This window comes from Musca domestica, unplaced genomic scaffold (genome assembly GCF_030504385.1).
Source record: "Musca domestica strain aabys unplaced genomic scaffold, Musca_domestica.polishedcontigs.V.1.1 5, whole genome shotgun sequence".
Taxonomy (NCBI): Eukaryota; Metazoa; Arthropoda; class Insecta; order Diptera; family Muscidae; genus Musca; species Musca domestica.
This window is the reverse complement of record NW_026712346.1, coordinates 7,386,809-7,402,306: the sequence shown is the minus strand read 5'-3', so window position 1 is coordinate 7,402,306 and position 15,498 is coordinate 7,386,809. Positions and strand designations below refer to the sequence as shown.

General features: G+C 35.4%; 1 long non-coding RNA gene across 1 annotated transcript; it reads right to left on the bottom strand.

Moving 5' to 3' along the window:
• Positions 1 to 4,462: 4,462 nt before the first annotated feature.
• On the bottom strand, positions 4,463 to 5,996 carry LOC131804993 (uncharacterized). The gene is made up of 2 exons (XR_009343451.1): positions 5,068 to 5,996; positions 4,463 to 4,965 (listed from the first exon to the last, which is right to left on the bottom strand). It is a non-coding gene; the product is annotated as an uncharacterized LOC131804993 (long non-coding RNA).
• Between the last annotated feature and the right edge of the window lie 9,502 nt (positions 5,997 to 15,498).

The following is a 15,498-nucleotide window of genomic DNA, read 5'->3' as shown; positions in this document are numbered from 1 at the left end:
TGAACACTAATACACACACAAATACACACATTCCTTCCATCTAACCAATAACACAAACATTATTTTATTTGGTGATTTTGCTGAAATTTAATATTCCTAATTTCAACAGAATATACAATTTTCTGCGAAAATGGGTGATGAGGAGCCGCCTCCCCGTTTAGACCCGAGGAAAAGATCTGAGCTTTTTAGCAACCCTGGAAGCAAGAAGTTTAAAAATAATCAGCCTTCTATGCAAAATAAAATGCCGCAGTGCTCTGCAAAAACAACACCAGCTAAAGAAAACACCACTCTCACACCATATGAAAATCAATTTTTTAATGATACAAAGTCCATCTCCACCAACACAACTAACAACTGTCACTCCAACAATAACAATCCCTCCAATCCATCCAATATACCCAAAAATACAAACAAAACAGATATTTACAGCTATGATAACTATGAAAACCAAACAATTCTTTACAGCCCAGCCCATCCAGGTCCATATTATGTACTTCTTACTTCTGATGAGCCCATTTGCCCTAGAAGAAAGAACTCAGAATTACATTTGTATGCCAAATTAGCCAGTGCCAACATAAATGCTCATTTTGTATCAAAGAATATTGCATATAAAACCTTCCGCCTGAGCTTCAACAATTATAACTCGGCAAATAATTTTGTTTTGGATCCAAATGTAAAATCTATTGGTTTGAATGCTTTTATCCCAGATAGATTTGTACAAAAATTTTATGTTATTAAATCCGTACCAGTAGAATTCACTGGCAAAATATATATGATCAAATCAACAGCAGCGACAATGATTTCAAAGCTGTATCAGTATATCGTTTCAAATACAAAAATGAAAATGGTCAGTATGTGCCGTCGCAAACCATTAAAGTAGGTATTGTAGCGGACTACGTTGTAAAAGAACTTAAAATGTTCAACTCTATAGTGGAGACGGATTTATATATTCCACTTGTACGCTTATGTAAAAATTGCGGTCGTTTAGGTCATATAGCCGTAAAATGTAGAGCCAAAAAAAGATGCCTTCTTTGCGGGATAAACATTGAATGTCCCATAAACTGCACAGAGCCAAAATGTGATACATGTTTGTCGACAATTAAATGCAAAACATACTGTACTCTACCCAGATGTATACTATGCAACATGGAAGATCACAATGCCATGGATGTCAAAAAATGCAAAAGATACAGTAATGAAAAAAATATTCTGGAGGCTATGGCAATCACCAACCTTTCAAGGAAAGAATGTATCCCTAAAGTTTCAACAATTACTTTGAAATCTTGGATGAACCAAATTATGAAAATCAATTTCCCCAAATTTCTAAAACAAGCAGAAGACCAGTTACTTCCTTCAATGATGAACTCAACAGAAGGAGAACTAAAGTCAATTACAATAAAGTAGCAGCATCAATACCTCGTAGAGCACATATTACAGCTGAACAGGAAACGATTGTACCCTCTAAACCATCCTTTGAATTCTCAAATTTTTTCAAAGTTTCTGAGTATGAAAAAATATTATCCACTTTCACTCAACAAATGGCTGCCGCATTAACCAATGCCAAGTGTACAGAAGGATTACAGATCTTAGACAGTTTTTCAAATGCCTTAAAAGCACCAGCAATAGATGGACCTTCCAGTTCTAACCAAACCGAACATGATAATCTTACAGCACAACATACAAAGTTTGAATAAAAATAAAAATTATCTAGAACTTTACTTAAAAAAATTTTCTGTCGATATATGCATCTTAAGCGAAATTTTTAATGTAGATGAAAATGCATCATCATCTTACGTAAACAATTATGAATTATTCTGCAAAAAAAGAATCGACAATTATGGTGGCGTTGCCATCCTGCACAAAAAAACTATTAAAATGAAAAAATTACCGTTTGCATCGAATTTAGACATCTTAATATGTCAAACTACAAACCTGTCTCAAAATTTAACGATTGTCTCAGTATACTTTCCGCATTCTGTAAAAGTCAATGTTTTAAAAACTGAAGAATCAAAACTTTTAATCTTTCTAAATGGAAAACCAAATGTCATTATTGGCGGGGATTTTAATGCAAGATGTAAAGCTTTTTTGACACAGTTCGAGGATCCACTGTGCAAACCTTGATGGACAGTTCGGCATTTCGTTGTGTTAATGATGGCTCAGCAACCTTTAAAAAGAATCTATTTGACAATTCTTTCGGTTCTGTGTTAGATCTTACCTTCACAAATATGTCTTCAAACTTTAATTGGAATGTAAAAAATACAAGCATAGGAGGAAGCCACCACAGACCAATCCTTATTAACATAGATAATTTTACATCAAAGCAACAGTACTTCCTAGCAAAAAAACATCTCTTCAAAAACTTATCAAATCTAAAAATTGATTCCAATATGAATGATATTCAATCGGAGCTAAAATCAACAATAAAGAATTCAACTTTTCTCATTACTGCTGAAACAAAATTTCAAACATGGTGGAATAATGACATTACCATACTCTTACGTCAAAAAGAGGCCGCAGAACAGAAATTTGATAGATACAAAACCACTGAAAATGCCCTAAGTGCAATCAACGCTATATCTAAATTCAAAAAAGCCGTAAAATGTGTCAAAAATCGCGACAAACGTCGTAAACTGTCAGATTTAAGCCAATTATCTAATTCAAAATCGCTTTTCCGTTATGTAAAGAGCTGTAAATCGGTTTTCGAACCCCAATTTGCTTCTAAATGGAACACTGACAACAACGAAGCCTTCTTACGTCATTTGAGTGAACAGGTTCCCAACAACAGACAAACTATATCCATTTAAATTTATAACAATCAACCTGCAAATTTCTCCATGGAAGAACTAGACAATGTTCTACAGCAAAAAACTAAACCATCTGCAGCTGGTCTGGATGGAATCACTTATGAAATGGTTAATAAACTATCCCAAGATAGTAAGCAGCACCTTTTGAATTCTTTTAATAATCAATGGAAAAACTGTGAGTTTTTTGAAGAATGGAGGAGAATAAAAATTGTTTCCATACCGAAAAAAGGAAAAAATTTAGACATCTGCACAAATTTTCGGCCAATTGCTTTAATATCTGTACTGGCAAAGATTTTAAACCTCATGGTCAAACAAAGGCTCAATGATTTTCTAGATGAACATAATATTCTTCCACCTAGATCTTATGCATACCGCAAACATGTGTCAACTTCAACATGCATTAATGACATACTACACACAATAAACACCTCCAAAGAAAAAAATGACAAGGTGATTGTTCTCTCGATGGATGTATCGAAAGCCTATGAGTGTGTCGATATAAATTACCTGAAGATGATTTTAATAGAAATAAACATTCCACTCCAAATAAGATTATGGATAATCAATTTTCTCTGATCCCTCAAGGCAGTTGTTTAAGCCCAACACTATTCAACCTATACACAATAGGCCTCCATGGTTTAGCTGATGAAAACACAAACATTTTCCAATATGCGGATGATTTTATTTTACTTGTGGCAAGCCATGACTTTGATAGTGCCAACAATATTTTACAAATCAAAACCAATAACATGGTATCCCTATTAAAAAAACTAAACCTTGACGTCAATGTTGAGAAAACTTCAGTAATATACGTGGCTAAAGGAGGTCGGAGAAATCCCAACATTTTACTAAATGGAGTCCAAGTAAATGTTGTTAAGTCCATCAAATTTTTAGGGAGACATATTAAAAACAGTCTATCTCTCAAGGAGCACTACGAAGAGGTGATGATATCCTGCAAAAATACTGTTAATGCTTTAAAAATGGTCACGGGTCCAAAAAGTGGAATTCATCCCGCAAAAGCTATAAACCTGTCAAAATCACTTATCTTTTCAAAGACCGAATATGCAATCTCATCGATGGCTCACAGACCAATGTATATAAACAAGAAGCTAACAAGCTTTCAAAATCAGTTGTTAAGAAAAAAATTGGGACTGGTGCCTTCCACTCCAAACTGGTGCCTTCCACTCCAAATACGCTCTTGCTGGTATGCTACCAACAGATTTAAGAGCTCAACATTTGGCGGCTAAAGAATTGATAAGACTTAAAATATACAACTCTTCTCTGTATGAATACTTCACCTCAAATATCTCAAGAAAAACTAGTCTTGGATATGTCTATACAAAGTTTCGCACAATTTTTGAAAATCTCAAAATTGGTTACAATCAACATCCGACCAACAAGGTAGATTTCATGCTGGATATATTTAATACTACCAAAAACAATACACCAACAGAATATTTCAAAGCACACTACTACGAATTAATTAACGCCTTCAGATCCGAAGGCGTTTCTATTTGGGCGACGGATGCTGCTGTTTTTAACAACAACACAGGCTGCGCTGTCTGCAATATATCTGCTAATCAAAATTTTGTTTTCAAAATTAATGAAAAACTTTCTTCTCTTACTGGTGAACTATGTGCAATTGAAAAGGCAGTTGATTTGATGATCGAAGACGGTGTCAGCACAGCTGCTTTATTTACAGACAGCAAAAATGCTTGTCTTCTGCTTAAAAACAACACATCTCACAATTTTACTGTGTACAATATTCTAAACAAAATAGTTAATTCGCATTTAAATAAAATCTCGTTTGTTTGGACACCTTCCCATGTCGGTATACCAATCAATGAAACAGCCGATTATTTTGCGAAGCATGCAGCAAATGTTGGTACACCAATCAACTTCTGTCTGTCGGTCACAGATGCGTCGAAACGCATTGAGTCACTCCTGTGGAATGAGTTTATAGAAAATTACAAGGACATCTCACGGACTAAAGGAACTTACTTCTAACAATTCCTCCCGGCGCCTGCTAAACAGCCCTGGTTCTTTTCATCAAACATGAAACCTGAAAACATAAAGATTGTTAATCGATTGCTCACTGGTCATACTTACACCAAAAAATATTTCCACAGGATTGGAATTGCTGACTCAAATCTTTGTGAAACTTGCAACGAAATTGAAGATGAAAAACACATAATTTTTTTCTGCAAAAAGCATCAAAATCATAGGAATGATTTTGATTTGTTCAAGAAATTTAATAACTTACCGGAAATCCTGATGTCCAAAAACCAACAAAATATAGATAAATTAATCAAATTTATTGCACTTTGCAAAATTTAAGTTTGACTTTTATTTGTAAATAATCATCATATTTGCTTACAGTTCTTTATTTTTTTCTTTTAGTTTTGATTTTTTTGTTTTGTTTTGATTTCTTATGTATTCCATTCATATCACTACATTCTGTAAACACACATATACTGTAAACAAAACGAAAACGAAAATAAAAGAGTACTGATACTTTTCAAGCAACCAATAACCGGTCATGGTGAATGGGCACGAAAGTGTTCTAACCACCAACATACTTAACGACGTAGAAGTACAAAAAAAAAAAAAAAATGCTGCTATTGGAATGCATTAGTTTATCGTCAACAGTTGAGGAAAAGTATTGTTGGTTGGAAAAACCACCGATTCAAAATAGCTGGCAATAGACCTTTTCATTTGGTTATCCACTGCAATTACCACTCGCTATTTGATGCAAAATTATTGTTATTGTGAGTACCGCAGTCCATTACAGACATCGCTGCTGTCTGCCCTTCGGGGTGCCTGCATTAGCTTCCGCTGACTTTGTGGCCGCTGCGTAGGAGAAATTGCCTCCACCAGAGGTCCTTCCACTCAAAAATTAGTTTTACTCCTACAGCACTTCGCAACAATTTGACAGTGGGAATTTTTTCCATAATTAAATATAAATGTATACCGCGGGAACAATTAAGTGAAATTCCTGGAAAACAATGAAATGTCCCGAAGCCGAGTAGATCGACTGGCACAATCAGCTGGCTTGGTGCCACATGTATAAAAAAAAAAAAAAAACAAAACTAACACTCCGTTGTCTATATATTCATTAGCATGGTAGAAGATTACAGGTAGACGCAACAACGCTTGGGAATTTTAAATTTATTTTGAAATATAAGTAGATTTTTTTATTGTTTGTTTTCTCTTTCGAGACGAGCTTAATGATCTGAAATTTGCAGTGAAAAGGAAAGCCAGATAGACACTATCACACACTCACCACTATGCGACGCGTTTCGCCGTTGGTTAAGCGGCTCATCAGGCATATTTGGTGTGGATGATGGCTTACAAGGGCCGTTCTCTGGAAAGTAGTATATATTTCGAACTTATTGCAAATTAGCATATGCGAATTATACACTAGAAACTCTCCAGGTTCGACTCAAGTTCTATTGGCAGATCTTTTTTCACAGCAAAGTTTTGTTTTTGTAGTGATGGATTTTTTGTCCACAACAACTACATTGCTTCCAATGCATACACTTGTTTTAGTGCTGCTTTAGGAAGACGGGTTAATGGCTCTGAACGTAGAGACGGCAACTTCTAGTTGGCTGCACACCGAGGTCCGCGGTTCAAATCCCACAGCCAGGCTCGGCTGAATTTTTGAGTTTTGCCTTGTTAAGGCGAAGATCATATGTTTTATGATTTATTGTTTGTTTTCTCTTTCGAGACGAGCTTAATGATCTGAAATTTGCAGTGAAAAGGAAAGCCAGATAGACACTATCACACACTCACCACTATGCGACGCGTTTCGCCGTTGGTTAAGCGGCTCATCAGGCATATTTGGTGTGGATGATGGCTTACAAGGGCCGTTATCTTATACGAAAAAATTGCCCGTTTTCGCGATTTCCTTTATATAAAAATAATTGGGAGAAAATTGCCAAATAAAAAAACCAACTTGTTGCATTTCTTATTGGTAAATTTAAAGTTACGAGATTCTAGCTTCAGGCCTGTAGCTTGTAATTACTGTACCAGGTTTGCTGTTTTGTTTATGATACAACTTTTATTTTAGGAGTTAATAAACAGTAATGAATTAAAGATTAAAAATTAAGTCTGCTGACTCTCTTAGGGCTGACCCCATGAGCTTAGCTGAGGAACGCAAGCAATACTCTGGAACATTTTTAAATTTTTCAACACAACTTTACATCAAAGCATAATCCATTAACACCCCCTTTTTCCTGCCTCAGAGGATAACGTAACCGCCACCCAACCTTAGTCAATAATAAAATAAATATCAAACAGAAAGAAAGGTAAATAAATATCAAACAAAGAAAAATCGAAATGTATTTTCTTTTTTGCCGGAAGAGTTTAACTAAATAACATTTTTTTTAATATTTTGAAGGCGGGGTGGGTCTATTAGAAACCACAATATTCTATGGCCTGGCATCACCATATAGTACTTGACAGTGCAATTGTGGTTTCTAATCTGAAACCGTATAATATCAAATCTATTAAAACGTGGATCAAATCATAGGGAAAAGTAGAGAAACAGAAACAACATTTCAAATAAAAAACACACATAAACATATATGAAAACAAAAAAATCCAATAATACTTCTTCTCGACCAAAAATGATGATTTTTTATTATATTTATCTTTCTTGCAAAGCAAACAGTTGCATTTAGTTAGAGTTGACTGTTATCCGGGAATACAAACTGTTATACCCTTGATCAGGCTAATTTATCCAACCCAAAAATGTTGGTGTCTTGGGCAAATATTGGTGCCGAGCGTTTGACGGGTGGTAAACTTCGTAGGATTATTGATTACGCCCATAGATGGCAGCGGGCTGATTATTATGATATGTATTCGTAATTAAATTTCCTTTAGATTGGATTTTTCACAAAGTCATCAGTGACATAATATCCACTAGTTACGCTAAGCGTCAACGAACTAGGTTTCATATGCCTTTTAAAGTTCGAAGACTATGTAATTATGTAATCGTTACCTAAGTAATTAGAATAAACCAACCTTAACCATTTTTTCTCACTCTTTGCACTAGCATTTTACTAACTTTACTGATAAACAATACACAATCTAAATATTAATGCGCTTAACTGTGCTATTCAACTCATGAATATATTTTTATAAATTCACTAAAGGGTTAATGCAACTTACTTCTCTTTCCATACAAACCACTCTCTTCTATAGGTTCTGGAGAGGAAGATGACAGATTTCAACTATTCGACATATTGTGATAGGTTCATTGTAGTATTGGTTTAATAATAATTCACAATACTTGTTCCTTTTGAATAAAAGTTTTACTAAAAAAATTGTTCACTCTCGATATTAAGAGCATCCCAGCACATAAATCTTCCATCTGAGACCACATCCAAAACCTGTTTACAATTTCTACTTACATTTACACAGTGATGGTCTAGGCCGTCAGGCGAGTCCGTAATCTACCGACAATTTAAGCGAATGTTGGATGGGTCTGAAATCTACGGACATTGTAAGCGAAGGCTGGATGGGTTGGAAATCTATCGACGATGTAAGCGAAGGTTGTATTTACATTAGGTTGTGGAACTTAAATTTCAGCTGTGTTTTATAAAAATATTTTTATTAGAGAAAAGTGTTTTCAAAAACAAAATATTCTTATTAAAATAAAAAAATTATGCCTAAAAAAGTTGATAATAATAAATAAATAAAATTCAAATATTTTTATTAACCCAGCAATTTAAATTTTTTTTACATACGCCCAAATCCATTAAATACATGGTAACATGGTACAATGAATTCAAGGTAGGGCAGAACTACCATATGATTTAAATTTTTTTATTTTCTTGGCTTAATATGTCATCTTTATTTGTTTATGTATGTGTTTTCTTTTCAATAATAAAAAAATTGTTCAGAAAATATTCAAATTCGGGTGTTTTCAAAATGTTTATTTCAACTTATGCATCTACAAAATCTAGAGTTTTTGTAGCGAAATAATCCTATAGAGATATGTAGTACATGATTTTGAAAAGAAGTTTTGTCCTTTCATTCAGTTATCGCGTTTTTCAATTATTTATTCAAAACAAATGCAACAAGTTGTTTGATTTTTTATTGTTTTGATACTAATTCTGACATTACAAGCCAAACAGGTAGACCTCTATACTTGCAATTTTTTCAAAGTTGACCTACCTTCTCTTCATTGTACCATGCATGGTAAGTTTTTTCTGATATAATACCAACATGCAGATACGTACCCGGTGTAACAGTCCTTGTAAGCATATTATTCGTTTTCACAAAACTATTGATGCTGGAACGTCCAAGCCTTCCGACCTTAAAATATCTAAAAGTTCATAGCAACATGTTTTACCTGGTAGGTGTTTCTAATTACAGGACGACAATTTGCAAGTTAATCCCCCCGTATTTTCTGCAGCAATGGTCACACAAGTTGACTGTTGAAACAAATCGTCCTGATCGTTGTATTGAATCTGTTCATTAAATACAATATTATTGTTTTCCAAACAGACCGTTCTCAACTGTGCATTTCTTTTTAAATTATCGTCTTCCAATTTATTTAATTTCTCTTACTGAATCCTGACATTTTTTTAAACTTATTTAACACACAACACTTACTATACTCTTATTTTATTAATTTATTGTTTTATATTCACAAGTTGCCTTTCAAAAATACTTCACAGAATGAAATTTTGCTTTAACAAATAAAGAAGTATCAACAATGAATAACGGTACAACACCAGCTGCAACAACAAACAAAAAAACTTTACAAAATAATACGGAGACATCCGATTCAGCTGAAGTGCGATGGACACATTTTATTATATTTTGTTTTGTTCTTAAATTCTAATATGGATTTTGTTTCACAATGTAATAGCAATACGACTCATCTTAATCGGATGCAAGCTGCATGCTATTAAAGGCTGTTATTTCATTTTTTCTTGTTGACAAAATAGCATACATTTGGAGGGGTATTAAATTGCAATGGCCAGCGGACTGCTGGGATATATAATTTTTAGTAGGAGTGTAAGAGGGTATGCCTGGCAAAATTAAGAAGGTAAAGTCATTTCAAAAAAGCATACCCATCTCTGCATTTTCTGCAATTTACCTTCTCACATTTCTCTTCAAAAAACAGGTTCCCATCTCTGTTTTTGTGTATGTACAATGGATTTATAAATAAAAATTTTGACAATTAGATGTTGTCAAATGAATAATTTTTGAAAAAAATTTTAAAAATATGATTGCATGAGTTTACCTCCTTGATTCTACCATGAGTGTATGGCTACACCACTCGATGGTCCGATAACACCATAATCCTTATAGAAATATACTTGGCAACGCAGGCTTTTTTCCTTGTCAAAGAACGAATGGTGTAATACAAACAAAGGACAAAAGAATACTTTCAATCAACTATTAGATCGTTCTAATGTTTTCTTTGAAATTTTCCAAAAATAATATTGTTTCTATTTCAGGTCAATGATGCTGCTATTGGAATGCATTGGTTTATCGTCAACAGTTGAGGAAAAGTATTGTTGGTGGAAACACCACCTATTCGAAATAGCTGGCAATAGACCTTTGTGGCCGCTCCGTAGGAGAAATTGCCTCCACCAAAGGTCCCTCCACTCAAAAAATAGTTTTACTCCTACAGCACTTCGCAACAATTTGACTGGGAATTTTTTCCATAATTAAATATAAATGTGGATCAACTCTAGTTTAGTAAAAACTCTTCGATTTTTTCGAAACTTTTTCCAGAGGTAGGTATTTTTACCCTGATCCCGGGGACGGACCCGGGTCCCCAGATTTTTGACCCGAAAGTCCGGCATCAAGACTCCGCCTTGACCCGTATCCACTTACCCGATATAGACAATATGGATATCGAAAGCTTATGGAAATACCTATCCAACAAGTGGTCACATGAAGGGGTAAGTTGTCATGGTTCGGAAGTTATAGTTATATCGATTGTTTGGACCCGTATTTTTTATGAAAACCCCAAAAAGTCAAAAAAGGGCACATTATGGGGGTCAACAAAATTGTTTCCAAAATGCTACAATTTGTGCTAATACCTTTTTCGGGTCCAGAGATATTGTGTTTTCCGTCCGCATAACCCGATTCTAACCAAGCTTTCCAACGATATCTCTATTGCCTATATCGGGTAATTGGATCGGGGTCTTGAATCCGGACTTCCGGGTCAAAAATCTGGAGTCCCAGGTTCATCCCCCAAGAAAAAAATAGTTTCCCGGGATCAGGATAAAAATACCTACCACTGGAAAAAATTGAAGAGTTTTTACTAAACTAGAGTTAAGCCATAAATGTATACCGCGGGAACAATCAAGTGAAATTCCTGGAAAACAATGAAATGTCCCGAAGCCGAGTAGATCGACTGGCACAATCAGCTGGCTTGGTGCCACAAGTATAAAAAAAAAAAAAAAAAAACTAACACTCCGTTGTCTATATATTCATTAGCATGGTAGAAGATTACAGGTAGACGCAACAACGCTTGGGAATTTTAAATTTATTTTGAAATATAAGTAGAATTTTATATGTTTTCTTAATATACGTCATTCGGACTTAAATAGCCGGCGTTAAGTACGGACGCGTTTTATTTTTCGTTGCTAATGAAAGATGTTTTTTCACAAGCAAAGCAAAATAAATAATATGAAAGCAAACAGTGCGCTATTAAATAATCTCAGGAAATATAACCTAAAAAAAACCTGCTAAAAAATCCTTTTTATTAAGAATTTTTGCAAAATAGTTTTTTTTCTACTTTATCCTCTTTTTCCCCAAGCACATAAATCGGTTTGTTATAGTGCTAACAACAACAAGTGTATGTCACTCTCTCATACGGAAGAGAGAAATGTAAGTGAGAACGGGCAAAACGTATACCTTAAGTTGACGTCGACAGATTTCAGCTCAACCGCGCCAAAACGCCACGAAAGCTGGTATCTTACAGCTAACCCCAAAGCCGTTCTAAATCGGCATCGCTGAGAGTTATTCATGACAAAAACTTGCCAGGTGAGACCACTCCCAACGAAACAACAGAAATGTCATATAAACAAAACAATGTAAACACGCCCAAAATAAATTCTATAAAGGTGCGATTGTACATCAAGAAACTATCGCTTCAAGTAAGCATGCGTCTCTTGAAAAAAACAAGAAGCAAAACATAGTTCCTCCAGGCATGGACCAATATGTCTTAGTAACAAAGCGTAAGGCTAGTTCTAGAACTCCAACCAAGGAACCAAAAGCTAAAACCCAAAAGTCTATAAACAATGACCGCAACAAAAGATTCTTATTTCTCGGCTCGAATAACGAGACTGATGAAATGATACAACCGGTTAGATCCCAAAAACCTCCCACACTATATCTTCGCGAAGAAACTACAAACGATCTTGTGAACTCTCCCAAATATTGGGTAAACCTAATTTTCACGTGGTATCTCTTAAGAGAGGAAATCTCCAAGAGACGAAAATACAAACTTATACTGAGTCGCATTATAAGGACCTAGTTCGTGCTCTGGATTCTGAGAAGAAGAATTATTACACCTATCAGATTAAGAGCTCAAAAGGACTAGTCGTCGTCATTAAAGGGCTTCATAGTTCTACACCCATAGAGGACATAAAAGATGCTCTCGCAGCAGAAGGATTTGAAACAAAGTCTATCATCAACATTTTCAATAAACATAAAATTCCGCAACCTATGTTTAAAGTAGAACTAACATACGAATCTTCGCAACTAAAGAAAAAGGGACAATTTCATCCAATTTATAGCCTTAGGCTTCTTTGTAATCGCGGTGTGAAAATTGGAGAACCTCAAAAAAGAAAAGGCCAACCTCAATGTACAAACTGCCAAGAGTATGGGCATACCAAAACGTATTGTAAATTGCTATCGGTTTGTGTTACTTGTGGTGACCTCCATAAATCATCGGAATGTCCACATCCCAAAGCTGACCCAAGCGTCAAAAAGTGCAGCAATTGCGGTGGAAATCATACTGCAAACTACAGAGGATGTATATATCCACTTAACAAAATCTAGATTAGCCACAAAAAAGCCTACAAGCTACCGGGTACGGGAAAATCCACAATTTAATATCAAAACAGCTGAGCTCCCTGAGCTAAACAAGAGGAATGAAACCACCGCTCCTAATTACAATCTCCCCTCACAGAATATGCAATACTTATGATACTTTGAGAAATGACTCACCCAACTATAAAAATTCAAATATAGAATCATCTATCGAAAAACTAATCGTCACCATGAATTCTTTTATGACAAGTATGCAAAGCATGATGCAAGATATTGTGAGAAATCAGTCTATGATTATGCAAATAGTTTTAAAACAAAAATAGATAAAATTCGAATCTGTTTTTGGAACGCAAACGGCTTAAGCCAACATAAACACGAGGTCGAAAACTTTATTCACTCACTCAACATACACATTTTACTGGTATCTGAAACTCATTTCACTTCTAGAAACTGTTTTAGAATAAACGGTTACAGTACATACGACACAAAACATCCTAGTGGGAGAGCTTGCGGTGGCACTGCGGTGATATTTTCTAATAAAATTCAGCATTACCCCATGCCAGAATATAAGTTTGACCACCTACAAGCTACAACAGTTGCACTATCTTCAACGAATACAGCTATATCTGCAATATATTGTCCTCCGAGACATAGTATAAGCAAAGATGAATTCGCACACTTTTTCTCATCTCTTGGTAGTAGATTCATTGCAGCTGGAGATTATAATGCCAAACACACCTTCTGGGGATCTAGACTTATTACACCCAGAGGTAGACAGCTTTTAAACTCCATTTCGTCCGCTAAACTGGACGTGTTATCTACTGGCCAGCCTACTTACTGGCCTTCAGACCTGCAAAAACGTCCTGACTTAATTGACTTTGCGGTAACAAAGAATATTAAGAGGAAACAAATGTCCGTGGTACCCTCGTTTGACTTGTCGTCAGACCATTCCCCAACTATAATAACATTAAATGATGTTCAACTCGCAACTTCCCCGGATTATCTACCAAATAAATATACAGACTGGATGAAGTACAAAAAATATGTCAGTACACATGTGAATTCTAACACTCCTCTAAAGTCCGGAGAAGAAATTGACAATGCAGTTAAAATATTTACTTCGATAGTCAACACCGCTGTCAATGTTGCCACTCCCACTAAATTTTCAAAACTAGAAAATAATTCCTATAATCCATCGACCATTCGAAAACTCGTGTCTGATAAAAGGAAGGCCAGAAGAGAATGGCAGAAGCACCGATCACCTAGGTTTCGGGAAAAACTAAAAGAATGTGAAAAACTCTTACAATAAGAACTCAGATTAAAAATATTCCTAAATAACCTGGATCCCACAGAGAGAACTGACTACAGCTTATGGAAAGCCACAAAAAACTTGAGAAGACCTATCGCCCACGAATCTCCAATTCGCCTAGAAAATGGGACTTGGGCAAGATCTACAGAAGAAAAAGTAAACGCATTTGCCGAACATCTTGAATCTGTATTTACCCCAACAGCATTCTTCGAGTAGGGTACTTCCCGTCTGTATGGAAAGAATCTGAAATAGTAATGATTCCGAAACCTGGAAAAGATCCAACGCAGGTAAAATCGTATAGACCCATCAGTCTTCTATCTATCGAAACAACATTACTAAGGAAGTTAACTCCCCATATTACAAATAGCAATATTATCCCCGACCACCAATTCGGCTTCCGTAAGAACCACAGTACTATTGAGCAAGTGCACCGCATAGTCACAAACATTAGAATGGCATTCGAAAGGAAGGAGTACTGCTCTGCGCTATTTTTAGACATTTCCCAAGCGTTTGACAGAGTCTGGCATCTTGGAATTCTATACAAAATTTGTGAAACTCTACCTAAAAACACCCATAAACTTTTTTGTAGTTATTTGTCAAATCGTACGTTTGTTGTTAAATCGAAAGACATACTTTCAAATTCGAGAAAAATATTGGCTGGCGTCCCACAGGGTAGTATCTTAGGACCAATTCTGTACGTGTTATTTACTGCCGATATGCCCACAACCAATGAAACTCTAACCTCAACGTTTGCTGATGATACTGCTTTCATTAGCATACACAAGGATCCTCTGATTGCGTCGGAAAAACTACAATACCATGTATATCTTCTCGAAAATTGGCTGACAAAATGGAGAATATCGGTAAATGCAAGCAAGTGCATACATGTTACTTTTGCTCTAAGACGTGAACTTTGCCCCACGATAAAAATCTTTAATACTCAAGTTCCACAGAAAGATACCGTAAAATATCTCGGAATGCACCTGGACCGAAGACTTACATGGAAGCAACACATCGATGCAAAAATCACGCAAATTAAACTAAAAAAGGCCAATCTTGAGAGGTTAATTGGTATACGTTCATCTATTAAATTAGAATACAAAGTCCTATTATATAAGACTGTAATAAAGCCAATTTGGACGTATGGCATACAGCTATTGGGCACAGCTAGTGCCTCTAACGTAAGTAAACTACAAAGAAGACAGTCGAATATTCTTCGATCTATTTCAGGTGCACCATGGTACATAAGGAACGCAAACATCCACAAGGACCTAAATATACTTACTGTTAAAGAAGAAATAAAGAAGCTTTGCCGTAAGTACTTAAACAAACTATCCGAGCACCCAAATAGCTTGGCCC